Below are 13,287 nucleotides of genomic sequence, written 5' to 3'. Positions count from 1 at the left end.
AGACAGCTGCACAAAGCAGCCCGGGCCGGGCTGCCGTGTCGAGTTAAACTGCAATTTGGACAATGAAGGGGCCGGTGCCTTCCTGAGCCTAATGCAATCGAACAAGCTGCCGAGCTTCGCAGGGAAGCCTGGCTGCCCCCTTGACGCGGCCCCTCATGTCCGCCAGTGGCCTCTGTCAGCACGTGTCAGTGACCATTTGCCCGCCGCCCGTCAGCCCGCCGCCCCCGTGCCCGGAACACGACTCGCCATTCAGGAGGCGCCGGGAGCCGGGGCGCTGCTGTGCCGCGTCCGCCCTGACCCCGCGCACCCCTCGGCTCAGCTCTCGCCGTCCCTCCGATGTCCGGCCCCCGAACCGACCCCCCCTTCTCTCTCTCGCGGTTTCTGTCCACAGCCTCCTTCTGTTGCCCTTTTCTCTCTGACTTTCCAGCCCCTCGGCCCCTTCGCCTCTGACTTAGCATCTGCCTGAGCCCCAGGGCAATGACAAAGGAGGGCTTGGGGTCTTCCCCAGGGTCCAGGGCAAGGCCCCTCCCACCCGCACCCCACAGCGGCTCCGCCCACAGCAGGAGCTCGCGGAAAGAAAGCGCCCGCTCCTCTCCAAAGGAGGCGGTGTGCCGGAGCCTCCGAGCCTCTCCCAGCCTCCACCCTGCTGGCAGAAAACACTGCAACGGGCCGCATCCGCCGACCCGCGCTGCTGGCCTCTGATTCTGTGCCGGGCACTGTGCTGTCGTTTACGTGTGCTGTGTCGCACAAGGGGCCCTACGCCTTGCGTAGAGGGAGCAGCTGGCCTGGGACCCAGGTTCCTGCGGCTGCAGGGCCCAAGCTGAAGGCCCTGCCCATTGTGCCGTAGACACCAGGGAAGAACAGGAATGCAGGCCCCGGTGCAGGGTGGCCCTCGTCGTATCTGGATGGTCGTGGGACTCTGGAAGCCACGTGTCACAGCCCAGCACAGGCTCTTAGACCCCCAGAGTGCCGCCACCACCGGCAGATGCTCAGTCCCCTCCCTGTCGAGAAATAACACCCACAAGAGTGTTTATCGAGCTCTCACTGTGCAAGACATCAGTCCCCATAGACATCATGTCCCCATTCTACTGACGTGGAGACTGAGGCTGAGAGGGGGAGGCCTTGCCCTGTGTGAGGGGATCCTGGGTTCAGCCCCGGGCTGCCTAAGCCTCTCCTCTAAACCTCTAAAGCCTCCTGGGGACTCCTTCCCTCACCACCTGGCCCCACCCCAGCAGGTCCCCTCTCCCCACCGCACGGCTCCCTTCCCCCCCTTCCCCTCACTTATCCAGACTGCAATCAATTACCTAACTGGGCCCTTAGCTATTCCCCGTCCATCTTCCCCAGTAAAATGTGAGCCCATCAGGACCATGCCTGCCAGGCCCCCGCACGTCCCCAGCGCCCAGCACAGTGCCTGGCACCGAGCCGGGGGGGGGGGGTCAGTAAGTGCCCGAGGAATGAAGGAAGGAGTGGACAAAAGAATGATTGACAAGTACAGCCCAGAATGACAGGCAAACTGAAAAGCCCTTCACAGACCTGATTAAACCCACCTTTCCAAACCAAACGCGCCAGCGCCCAGCATCCAAGAGGATCTTTGTCTGCCGCGTGTCGTGGCCTGTCGCCGCCGATCCCCCGCCCCGCCCCTCCCCGCCCCGGCCCCATTATGAAAGGAACAAGCACATCCAAAAAAGCCGAGCCCGTCACGGTGATGGATAACCCACATGCACCTCCCGCTCGCGAACAGATGTCGACGCTGAACTCTGTCAGAAATAATTAAACACCTTTCACAGGGAAAAGCTGCGGGCAGGCGCGGACCGCTCCGCGGGCTGGGCACCCGCGCCGAGCAAGCTGGCTTCCACGGCCCCGCCGGCCCCGGGGGCGCCCCTGCCGCTGCGCTCACAGGGCCGTGAGCCCGAGGGACCAGGAGAAGGAGGGGAGGGGTCCCTCAGAGCCGGGATTCCTCGCTGGCCCGCAGGATCCCAGCAGTTAGGCCGCGCGGCTCCGGGGCTCTCTACAGTCTCTGCCACCAGCAGTTGCCTCGAATGGCCGGTGCCCAGAGGGGGGTCAGCCAGCAGCTGGCGAGTGGCCTTTCTGCCAGGACATTCATGCTGTGCCACCAGCCAGCTAAGAGATCTGGGCTGGCCTCTGAGCCTCTCTGGGCCTCAGTTTCCTCATCTGAAAATGAAGGGCTGGGCTAGTTCTTGAGGGTCTCTGCCAACCTAAGGTTCCACGGTCCCACGTCCATTGGTCAAGGAGCCATGTGGGAGGGGCACGGGGGCTCTTGGAGGTGGGAGACCCCACAGTCAGAGTGAACTGTCAGGGAACAGCTCCGATTCCCATTTGGGGCACGAGTGTGGACTGATGGCCTCCCACCCCCGAGTGGAAGGATGGCTGGGCTGGGGGCTCACGTGCCTTCCACCAGGCGTGCCGGCGTCTCCGGGGCCGAGCGAGGGGCCAGCAGAGAGGGAGAGGGGTGCTGTGTCTCCGTGCGTGACTCCAGGGTCAGCCAGACCCGGGTCACATGGCAACCCTGTCACTCCCAACCTGTCAGGTGGCCTTACCTGTCCAAGACCCTCTTTCCTCTTCTACAAAACGGGGCAGGGACGTTCCCCTGGCAGGGCTGCTGGGAGGGCTGATGAGAGCACACGTGCACAAGGTTTAGCGAGGGCCTGGCCCTATTAAGGTGCCAATAAATGGCAGCTGCCATGAGGATGGTCCTGGTGACCATTCACTCACTCACTCACTCATTAACTCATTCACAAATCGTGTTGATCACATCTGTGCCAGGTCCCGTTCTCAGCATCAGCATATGCTGCTTCAGGGCGCTGGACGGACAGACGTGCAGACAGGTAACTGCGCAGGTACACGGCTAGACGGGGAGGTTTGGAGAAGCTTCAGCCCCAGGGTGCCCAGGGTTTGCAGCCTCAGACAGAGGAGAGAGACCAACCTTACTTGGCGACTCAAGCTCCCAGGCGGGGATGGTCGCCTTACCCACCACCCAGTCACCACGCTCCTGGCTCCGGCCAGCCCACCTGTCCACGCGCTTTTGCAGAATCCTCCTCGGGCTCCCCCCAGGCGGGCCGCACACGTCACCTGCCCAGCTCAGCCCTGCTTTGGGCCTGATGGGAGGTGGAATTATTAATAGCCCCGCCTGCTGCTCTCAAAAGTGACTCGGTCTGAAGCACACAGCCTCCGGCCACCTAATACTAAGTCAAGAAAAACAGATGCTTCCCCCCTCTTTACAAAGGGCCGCCGGTGACAAGGGCCCGGAGACAAGGGCCAGTGCCCCAAATATTTATGGCGGTCCCGACAATGGACGGTGGAGGCCGGATGCCACCAGCCAGGCAGTGGCTCACGTACATGATAGTAATATAGAGAGAGGACCTGCAGTGTTGTGAAATATTGCACAGCCACTGAAAATGACAACTTTGGTCTGTACCTATTGGCACGTCACAACCTCGTATTGACAGAAAGAACCGGCCGTGTGAGCGTTTCGGACAGAGGCGGCCGCGAGTGACCGCAGGTGTGTGTGCTCGAGGGCAGACGTCGGAGGAGAGCCCCAAGTGGCAGCAGCCGGGGTCTCGGGTGGGGTGGAGGCTGAGTCTTACCCTCTCTAATGCTCTTCTCCGCATTGTTTGAGTTTTTGCAGTGAGTACATGGATCTTCGACAAAACAAGTGAGGTTATTTTTTAAATGTCTTTAAAGGATGGGGACTCGACCTCCCCACCCCATGCTTGTCCCAGTGCTCAAGCGCCCAGCTCCTCTGATGGCTCCCAACCGGGCCCAAGCTCTGGCCACACCCAGTTTCCCATATTCGGTGCCCATCAGGCGTGGAGGTCGGAGGCTGGCGCTCTGCCCCAGCAGCGAAGGTGGCCGACCTGCAGGGTCCAGGTCTCTATGGCCAAGTCCACGTTATAACGAAGATCCAAAGTCCACTTCTAGGGGGGTATTGCCCAAGCACCTGGAGGTCTCCACCTCCACTACATTCCACCTCCCCCACCACAGGGCCAACGCCCCGACATTACAGGCATTACAGAGGCGTTCAGTGACTAAAGTGTAAACAAATTGACTGTTTTCACTGGGTGGGTTCAGCCCCACTGCTTTAGAATAATGGCCTGAGCCATTAAGCTAACAGTGTGATTTACAAGCCCCTGTGCTCCGGGTGCGGGGCTCAGGCTCCTCTCTTTGTGGAAGACTGGCCCTGCCTGGGGTCCCCTGGGCCCCGGCTCCCTCCTAGAATTGGGAGGCGCGGGAAAATCAGCAGCCAGCCAAGCAGGGACACCCAGACGCAGCTGATTAGCGGAAGCTGCTGAATCTAAGGAAAGGATTTTCTCTCCCACCCCTCAGTTCTCTTACAAATCATAGCTGGCTGTGAAGTTAGCTCCGCTAAACCCCAGGGCGGGCTCAGGACGCGGCCACCCCACTGCCGCCCCCTCGCCCAGCTGTGTCCAGCCCCGGTGTCACTCTTTGCAGACCCAGGAAGGGCAGCCTCCAGACCTGCTGCCTCTCCGAGTCCCCACACTGGTGATGTATTTTAAGTATCCCGTCGCTGCGTTTTCCCCGGAATAAGAACATCCATGTTGCCGTGTGGGGCGCGGAGGGGAATGTGTCACACGCGGGAACGGGGCACCGGGAAGGGTGAGTCAGCGGTCCTGATGCAGCTGACGTTCCTCCCCTAAGTACAGGTCCCCCCGTTACCACTCAGATCCGTATGCAGAAGGGGTGAAAGCAGGGCCTTAATTGGTCTTACAGCATCCGGCCCCTCAGAGGTACAGAATTTTTAGGCACCTGCTCACAAGGTGACATTGCTGCTCAAATACTGGCAAGTCGCAAAGAGCCAGAGCTGGAGCCCTGGGGACGAAGCGGCAAAACAGCGGCTGGAGAAGTCTGGGGGAAACCGGGTCATGGGGGGAGAGGTCCCGCGTCTGTGCCAGGCCGGTCATGGGGAGGGGTCAGGCGTCCAGGCCAGGGGATGCGGGAGCTGGCACTGCTACCAAGACCAGCCCCGCAGCCTGGGGACCCGCAGCCTGGCTGTCCCCTGAATCCTGCCAGCGCCCGAGAGTTTTCGGTTTAATCCACAAGGCTCTCCCCAACCGGGCATGAAAATATTTCAGATGTTGTGTGAACAGCGCCCGGAATGTAGAGTAAGTCCGCTTGTTCTGGCATCAGCTAGACACTTCCAGTCTCCAGGGACGGCGAGCACCTCACGGGGGAGTCTGGGAGCCGATGGGGCCGCGGGGTCTCCAGCTTCTTCCTCCAGCTCACCCCCAAGAGAATAAACCCTCAGAGATCTAAAGAGACTCTCCTGGGCTCGAGGAGGAGTCCGGGCCAACTGCCACCTCTGGGACGGCTTCCTCGGTGTCACCCATGAATCCCTCGTTTCCACGCGGCCCCGCTTGTCAGCCCCTGTCACCAGGCGCCGACGCTGCGGGGTGACGGGACTGAAGCGGCCAAGCGCGTGGCCGCCGCGGGTTCTAGCGGATAAACAACATTCGATGACTCACTCGGATAAACCCAAGTGCGTTCCCTGAGGTCTGTCAGAAGCGCGGGGGAGATGAGCCGAGAGGCGGGGACCCGCGCAGCTAAGCGCCGAGGGCAGGGACACATCCCTCCCCGTCTCCCGGGGGACGCGGAGCCCACGGGCAGCACCAAGCACCCGCCGGGGAGAAGGCGAGACGGGGCCGCGTTTTCCTGGCCTCTTCCCTCCCTCTCCTCAGAGGCCTTGGGACAGGAGGCCTTAGAATGGTGCAAAAAAAAAAAAAAAAGTGGGGAGTTTGGCCAAAGTCAACTGGCTGGGGTGTAGAGGGAAGGGCATCCAAGAGCTATTCTGAGCCCAAGTTCCCAGCTGGCAGCCACAATCGCAGCGCCGGCGGCTCCCAGCCGGCACCTCCTCCTTGCCAGGCGGGTGCGCTGATGAACGGTGTCGGTTACGTCCCTGCTCCCAGCAGCCTGATGCGGTGGGAAAGTCACGCTGCCCAGGTGGGGAAGCCAGAGCTCAGAGGTCAGTCTCCAGCCCCAGGCTCGAGGTTAACAAGTGGCAGAGTGGGTGGGGGCTGGCACCCTCTGGCCGTGGAAGGGCCCATAAATAGGAAGGACCTGTGCCTGAGGTCAGGGGCCACGGGGGCTAAATGCAGGGCCTGGGAAGGAACGTGGACAGTGGTCAGGGACTCGGTTTTTATAGGTGTCCAGGGGGCCATGGCCAGCCCTGCTCTGGCTGTTTTAAGCCCTTGCAATAAACACAACTTTCCACTGCCCTGAAAGCCTTTAGGCCTTGATAACACCCCCGAGCATCTTTGAAACCGTAGTTTGGCCCGAGGCTAAAGAGGAAAGAAGCCATTGATCGGGGTTCAGGCCTCCTGTATCAAAAGGCATGAGGCGTGGAGGGCGGGCTGAGCCTGTGGGCTCAAAGCCACGCCTCGGGCTCCAGGTCCCACACTGCTCAGTGTCCACACCTGTGGAGTGAGGACAGTAGGCGAGAGGGTCAAGAGCAATGTACACGTAAAGCGCTTGCCAGGGGCCTGGCCGAGGAAGGGTCAAGGAGCAACAGTGTCTGGGTTAGACCAGGTTTGGCATCGGCTCCTGCAGGTGGTTCTCAAGCCTGGCTGTGCCTGTGGGTCCTCTGGGGAGAGGTTCGAGCTGCAGGTTCCAGGGCCCCACCCAGGACCCTGACCCAGTGTTTTCAGGGAGTGGCTCCCCCAGCTCCCTGGGTCGACGCCGGCCGCTCTTACACAGGTATAATTAAAGGGTGGCAGGTGGATACCCCTTCACACGTCTGATCCGAAGCTTGTTGGGGCTTCAAAAGGAAGCCGGGATTAGGAACTGCAGTCATAGTCTGCTCGGGCTGCTAGGACAACAGACCGCAGACGGGGGGCCCCGACAACAGGCATTTATTCCTCTCAGTTCTGGAGGCTGGAGTCCAAGACCGGGGTGCCGGCAGGGTTGGGTTCCGGTGAGGCTCTTTTCCTGGCTTCCAGATGGCTGTCTTGTCATGTCGAGAGGGGGTGGGGGGCGCTCTGCTGTTTCTTCTGATAAAAGCACTAATCCCAGCATGGGGGTCCCACCCCCAGGAACCCATCTAAACCTATTCACCTCCCAAAGGCCCCACCTCCGAACACTATCACACTGGGGGGTATGACTTTTAGGGGGACACAATTCAGTCCAGAGCAACCCCTTTCTCCAGTTCAGTCGAAATCTGCCTCCTTTTATCTCCCACCTCCTGGCTGCATTCCTCCCTCTGGACCCCACGGAATCACCTGCTCCCTCTTCTGAGAGTCCCACAAATACCCAGCGTCCGACACTGTCCTGCCTGGGTTCCTGACTCTCCCTCCAGGCAGGGAATTCTCAGTGTTCGGAGGTGCGGCCCTGTGCTGCAGTGACTGGGGTGGGCCCCAGAGCCCGCGACCTCGGCCCCCCGGAGTCACATTGTCTACCATTGTCCACAGCCATAGGCGAGTTGCCACCTTGAACTGCTTTTCTACATATTTTTGAACAAGACTGTGGTTGAAGATGCCCGTCAGTGTCACCTGAACCACTCAACACAAGAATCTATGCGAATATTCCCTTCTCGGGGGCAACTGCAGGAAAACCTTACAGTTGGATTTGGGTGCTGCTGACAGTAGTAACGCCAGCAGCCACCACGTCCCAAATGCTTACTCAGTGTGCCCGTCACTGTGCCAGGGGCTGGGCAGTGACCCCACGGGGTGGGTAGTGTGACTCTACATTATCTTCATAAAGCCTCTGCAACCTGGAATATCTTCTTTCATATCATGTAAAATTCATTAGGCCCCTTCAAGTCACTCGTAAGGCGGTAAGGTAGAAATATTGAATAAAATAAAACGCCTCTCCTACTCAGAAGTCAAGCTGAGCAAAGCAGACGGAGAGGATCCTTAGGCTGCTTGAATCTCAGGTGCATTTCTAAGGTCTCCGTCGCCTTATCCCAGGCTCCTAACCCACCCATCGGTCCATCCATCCATCCATCCACTCACCATCCATCTATCCATTAGTCCATCCAGCTGTCTGTCCACCCATCTATCCATCCATCAGTCCATCCATTCATCCATCCATCCGTCTGTCCACCCAGCCAAGATATGTTGAGTGTCTAAGGTTGTCCCTAAGAGCGGTTACCCCAAAATCTCCTGTCAACACGTTCCCAGAACAGGGCCCAGAGTATGGCCTCAACAGCCTTGCTGTCCAGTTGAGGACACTTAGCTCTAATGTTCTTATTTGTGACCTGACAGGGTCAGCCTCTTCTTAAAACCCACCGGAAAAAAAACCCTTCCTGGTCATTATTCCAATAAGACAAAAGGGGAAAGACAACACCGACACCGCATGCATCCCACCCCAGCGGGCCACGGACGCCACACATCTGAGCGACCCGGCTTCCCCGGCAGTGACACAGGAGCTGTGCGGAAAAGCGACACGGCACTGACGGGCACCGTGCGAACGGCTCAGCCAAGGGCCTCATTTACAGCCAAGCACAAACTCAGAGACTGCGGGCTGAGGAACCAGGCGCGGATAACCACCTCGCACCACCTGAGAGCGCACTGTCGGGTAAACTTCCAGGGAAAGTAATTAAGGGGTCCCCAATGTCTAAATTCGGCAGCAAAATTTGGAGCTCTGGAACTGGACGCTCACCAGGGATCTGGCGTCTCCTCTCAGCCTGATCTCTCATCAAAACGAACGGTGGAGGCTTAGGAGGGGATCGGCTGGGGTGTCTTGCGCGCCCTCCGAAGACGCCCCCCGCCCCCAGCCCCGTGTGCTCCTGCAGGCGCTGTCTTGTCGAAGAAGCTGCAGGCAGCAAATGAGATCGCCGCTTGTGGGACAGGGCTGAGATTAATACACAAATATATAGACCTCTCTGAAAGCTGGCAAGCACCAATTAATATTTATCAAGTACCCGCAGCGTTCACGATGCCGAGGAGCAACATGCAAAACATACAGCCCCTGGCATCAGGGGGGCTGCGTCCTGAGAAGCCTCATACACACAGGTGCTCCGTGGGCCCAGAGGCCCCGCCGGTGGGAAAACCCGGGGGGGGGGCCTCAGGTGAATGTTTATAGCAAGTGGCCTCTTCTCACCGAGAGGACGGAGCATCCTCAACTGGGCATCGTCAGCACCATGCCCCACGGGGAGCATTGCTGACACCAGGCCGAGCCGCTGGGGCCTGTCCCACTCACAAAGCCTCCTCCCAGGGCCTCAGCGATGCCTCTCCCTCGCCAACGCCCTCCTGAGCTCTCACTTGTGCACAAAACAAGGGGAAAGTCCCAGAGATCAGTCTACCACGGGGCCCCGTATCCTGCTTGTCATCGGCGTGGGCAGGGCAGCCCCCGGCCAGACTGCCCCACCGCCTGTTTGCAGCTGGGCCCTCCCGGGCACCTCCCAGAAGTGCGGTGCCACGCAGACCGCCATCCTCCGGGCTCCGGAAAGAAAAAGGGGCCCTCTTCCTGGCAGCTCTACTTGTCACCACATTTGTTGACAACCCCATTGAAAACAGGCCTCGCTGCTGCTGTGAAGTCTCGTTCCATCTCCCATCCAGGCCCCACTCGGTTTCTGAAAGGCGAAAACCCTGGAAAACACAGACACGCGCCCACCCCCGGCCCCATCACAGAGGGAGAGAGGCGGCCGTCCGGGTGAGCGGGGCTGACGGGCCTCCTCACCTGGCCCCGCAGTGCACCGCCTCCAATTAAATCAAAATGGTTTGTTTTTAATGGTCTTTTACACTGACAAGTGGGCGATCATTCTGGGCCCACTAGCTGTCAGGGAACTGAGGCAAATCCTCCGTTGATAATGCCCAATGCTTCCAATTAGGAGCTGAGGCCGCTCCTGGCGCGCTAACGATTCCCCAGCCGCCCCCCAGGCCCCTTTGGCGCTGGCTGCTGCTTCTTGCCTCCGCCGCAAATTACTGACACCAAACGGAAGGCCCCGTCTCCTCCGCCACGCCAGGCCCGGGCCCTGTTGGGCTTAATGAGCCGATGGAAGTTTCGTGGCTCCGGCGCTAAATTCTTTTCTTGTTTGACAGCTGCTCGGCTAAGGCGAGTGTTGACCTTATAAAAGATTTAGTGTTTCTCATTATTTTCTGTCAAGCTTCACAAGTGATGGCTCGGCGGTTATCATTTGCATCCCCGGGTGTGCGCGTGTGCGTGCGTGCGTGTGTGTGTGTGTGTGTGCGCGCGTGTGTGTGTGTGTGTGTGTGCGTGTGTGTGTGTGTCGGACGGGGCCCCAAGGTGGAGATGGGGAGGCGGGAAGGGGTCTTCCTCTCCCCTCTTGCGTCTGGCTCGTGCGGAACAGCTTCCAGCGTGACATTCCTCTTGGGCTGAGGGGTTTCAAAGAACAGGCAAGAGGCAAAGCCCGGACGGTGACGGTTAGATGGCCTCCTGGCCTCCCGACGGCGGCTGGGCCGAGGCACCAGAGAAAAGCCAGAGCACTCAGGAGCCTGCTGGACAACAGCCCAGATGTGCTGGACCAAAGGACACCTGAGGCAGACTCGACGCCCAGGACAGTCTTAGCGCCACACTCAGGTGTCGTCAGGAGGGCCCCCTCTTCTGTCCCAGGCCCCGTGTTATCTGCCGCCAGCAAGCTCCCTCCCTCGGCTCTGCATCCTACATAAGGATTCAGTGGTTTTTAAAAGCAGCACCACTTATTTCCAAGCGGCACACATTACTGTCCCCCGGGATGACAGTGCGAGCATTCGTTAGTCCTCGATTGGTCCCCGCGCCCACGCCAAATGGGGTGCTCTCTGAATAACAAGACTCCAGGGAGTCCTCCCAGGCTCCGGGGCCAGCCTCCCGCTCACCTCCGGCTCGTCGGCTCCACGCCCCCCCCACCTACCCACAGGCCGGCCGGCTGAGCTGACCCGCGGCGGCCTCAAGAGGGAGGGACAGCGAAGGGCAGGGGAGCACGCGGGCGGCTCCTCGCTGGGACCCGCCTCCTTCAACCTGTTACAAGGACACTCCATTTGGATCCCTCAGAGCGAAAACACGGCACCCCCTCCAGCCCTCCCGAGGCCCCAGGCCCATGGCACACCTTGCTAATCAATCATTACACACAGGCCTTGGCCGGCTGGCTTGGCTGGCAGGAGCATCATCCCGTTCACCAAGGGGTTGCGGGTTCGATTCCTGGTCAGGGCACACACCCAGGTGGCAGGTTCGATCCACAGTTGGGGCTTATGCAGAAGGCAATCGGTCGATGTTTCTCTCTCACGTCAATGTTTCTCTCTCTCTCCCTTCCTCTCTCTCTCGAAATCAATGAAAACATATCTCAGGTGAGGATTTTAATTAATTAATTAACTAATTAATTAATTAAAATAATAAAGTGAAAAGACAACCCACAGAAGAGGAGACTATTTTTGCAAATCATATAGCTGATAAGGGACTGTGTCCACAAATGCTAATATTACTCTGACAACTCAGTAATGAAATGTAAATAACCCGGTTTTAAAATGGGCAAAGGGTATGAACAGACATTTCTCCAAAAAAGACACACGGATCATGGGGGAAGCCCAGGAAAGGGGCCCAACAGCATTAGCCTTCAGGGAACCGAAAATCAAAACCACAGTGAAATACCACTTCGGCCCACTAGGTGGCTACAGCAATGAGACAGACGATAGAAAGTGTTGGCAAGGCTGTGGAGAAACCGGAACCCCCATAAGGTGCTGGTGAGAAAACTGTACCAGTTTCCCAAAAGGCTAAACCTAGAGGTCCCACGTGACCCAGTAATCCCGCTCCTAGGTGTCTACCCACAGAAATGAAAACACACGTCTCCACAAAAACTTGAACACAAACATTTCTAGCAGCATTATTCATAATAGCCCAAAAGTGGCAGCGACCCAAATGTTCATCTTTAAAATGAGTAAATTTTATGAATATCTCAATATAGCTGTTTAAAAGAAAAGGTTCAGGCCACTTGAAAAAAAAATAGCCCACTTGAGTTAGATCAGTGCACGTCACCTGGATTCTGTCTTCGGAGCCTGGAAGAGAGTGATAACTGGCCACATGAAGTGGCCTCGGACGACAAGGGAGGGGCTGGTGTGTCCTCAGTTTCCCCCAATTATTCACTGTGACTCTCACTCACCTGAAACCTGTTAAACTCAGAAGCTGACGCAGCAGAAGTGGGTCTTCAGGGAGTTCGGACAAACACCCACCTTGGCGTCACCCTTCTGTTCACCCTCCAGCATCTGGCAAATGGATTCATTGTTCAATCTGGATCCCAACTGCTGCTGACTAGCCTCCGCCAGTCCTTGGAAGTGATCTAGAGACACTGGTTTGGCTTCTGGAAACAGCAACTCGCGTCTCATCTTCAAAGGCACGCAGGGCTGCCCTGGTTTCTGCCCCAGCAAGTGTGGAGAACCCTACAGCCAGGGGAGCAGCTGGGTGTCCTCAGGCCAGTGTCTTAACCACCCTGAGCTTCAGTCTCCTCTCTCACCAGGTGAGGACGCCCCTCGCCCCCAGGGGGCCGTCGCTCCACCCCCCTCGCCCGGACATTCCGGAAATCTCGCTTTAGAGCCTGTGGGGCAGCAGGAGGTTTGTTTCCAAGCCGAGCTTGGATGTTCTTTGAAGCACAGCATGTGTCTGTGTCAGCAGGGAGGGCCCGGTCCTGTGTCCTTGTTCTGTCTATTTTTGGACCACAGAGAAAAGAGAGCTGGTAGCAGAACAACAATTTAGGGGACCAGATGTCCCGGGAGAGCCTGTCGCCCTCGTTAATTAGCTCAACTCCCGAGCCTGCAACATCAGAGCGCAGGACCCGGCCCGTTCGCCAATGACGTCTCCCGCGGATCCGTGTTCTGCGGGGGCCTCTGACCTCCAGCTGCCCCAGCTTGACAGAAATTACTGACCTGGGACTGATCCATAATCTCCAAGTGGCCTCATTAGAGGAGACAGCCCCTCAATCTTTTAAAGAAAACCTCTCTCCCAGTCACCTGAGCACTTGTCACTTAGGGGAAAAAAAACTAAACTAAAATCTCTATAGCTGTCTTTTTTTTTTTTTTTTTTTTTTAAAGCTGTTTGGCAGGTTATTTTTTTTAAAAAACTGGCTATTTTTTTCTTCAAATCCTGCCTTTTGCTTTCTCAGCCCCCAGACCTGGCCAAGACTTGGTGTCCATTTAGGGGACCATCCTGTGGCTGACGAGAGGGGACCGGAGTCAGCCGGCCCCACTGCCCCTTGTAGTGGACACGTCGGGCACACGGGAAGCCGCCCAGCCTGTGAGCGGGCCCGGCACAGGGCGGGTCCCCTCCGGCTGGCGCGCACACACCAGGCCCACGCTGCAGAGCGGGCGCAAAGGAAGCCACCGCCCCCTG

The 13,287-nt window shown here is 58.3% G+C and overlaps 1 protein-coding gene across 1 annotated transcript in view; it reads left to right on the top strand.

The window, feature by feature from the left end:
* CFAP77 (cilia and flagella associated protein 77) overlaps positions 1 to 13,287 on the top strand; it is a 92,739-nt gene that overhangs the window by 74,145 nt on the left and 5,307 nt on the right. The window lies entirely within an intron of this gene.

This window comes from Miniopterus natalensis, chromosome 12 (genome assembly GCF_054644295.1).
Source record: "Miniopterus natalensis isolate mMinNat1 chromosome 12, mMinNat1.hap1, whole genome shotgun sequence".
NCBI lineage: Eukaryota > Metazoa > Chordata > Mammalia > Chiroptera > Miniopteridae > Miniopterus > Miniopterus natalensis.
The sequence above is the reverse complement of the archived record's forward strand: the minus strand, read 5'-3'. Positions and strand labels throughout refer to the sequence as shown.